Below are 1,105 nucleotides of genomic sequence, written 5' to 3'. Positions count from 1 at the left end.
CCGGCAGGAAGACTGCATCAGCCAATTCTTCACCTCTACACTCGAAAAATCAATCTGATAATTTTAAAAGAAAGTCTTTTGTCTGAGTGATGTTAGTATACATAGTGTTATTATAAGACAATATTGTCATATTCAACATAATATCCGCCTAATATAATAGAATCTTTATGTTGAATTAATGGAATATAGTGTGTTTTATTTAATAGAACAATCTGCTGCAAAACAGAATACATTCTATCATCACTCAGACAACAGACTTTCTCTTAAATTTAACACATTAATATTTTGAAGTTCGTCAAAATACCGTCTCAAAGTATATAGCTTGATAAAAGAGCACTTTTTAACAGAGTTTGTACATAGTCGTATTCATGCGAGAACGGGAGTGCCCATAAAGGGGCGAAAAAGTTGCTACTTTTGAAGTGTTTTAATGAAGAGTGTCTGCCAGCAACCTGCGGATGGTCGTGGGTTTCCCCCGGGCTGTGCCCGGTTTCCACCCACCATAATGCTGGCTGCCGTCGTATAAGTGAAATATTCTTGAGTACGGCGTAAAACACCAATCAAATAATAAATAATAAAATTTAATGAAGAGTAGGAGTAAAACCCAGAGTGAATTAAATTGAACGGATTTCACCGTTTACGTGTGGTCATTTGCACTTGCCATGAAGCCCGCGCAAGAAAAAGTATGTGCCGAAAGTATGTGTTTCTCTCATATACGCGAGAATACACGCGAACGGCACATGCATACTCGCTTGCAACATGCACGTGTCAGTTTTTGAACATTCGTGCTTGTACATTATGAGTCGTCTGTGCACGCGATCATGAGAAACGTCCATTTTTGGCTTATCTTAACTAAAACAGTAACAAAACACCATGGATGATAACTGGATTAAATGGGATTTACGGATCAACACGTTCTCTCCACAACCCGCACACGTATGTGTTCGCTTTTGGCAGATCTTATCTTCGTACCAAAGTGAGCTTTAACAATAAATCTCCTAAATAGTTCGTCAAAACAAGCATCCCATAATAGCTGTCATGCAGTAGAAGTCTTTGCCCGGCTCTGAAATTTTCAATCAAAAGTAAGTTTCCGCCCCCTGGAACGAAG

Source organism: Liolophura sinensis, chromosome 3 (genome assembly GCF_032854445.1).
Source record: "Liolophura sinensis isolate JHLJ2023 chromosome 3, CUHK_Ljap_v2, whole genome shotgun sequence".
Lineage (NCBI taxonomy): Eukaryota > Metazoa > Mollusca > Polyplacophora > Chitonida > Chitonidae > Liolophura > Liolophura sinensis.
This window is presented reverse-complemented; position numbering follows the sequence as displayed.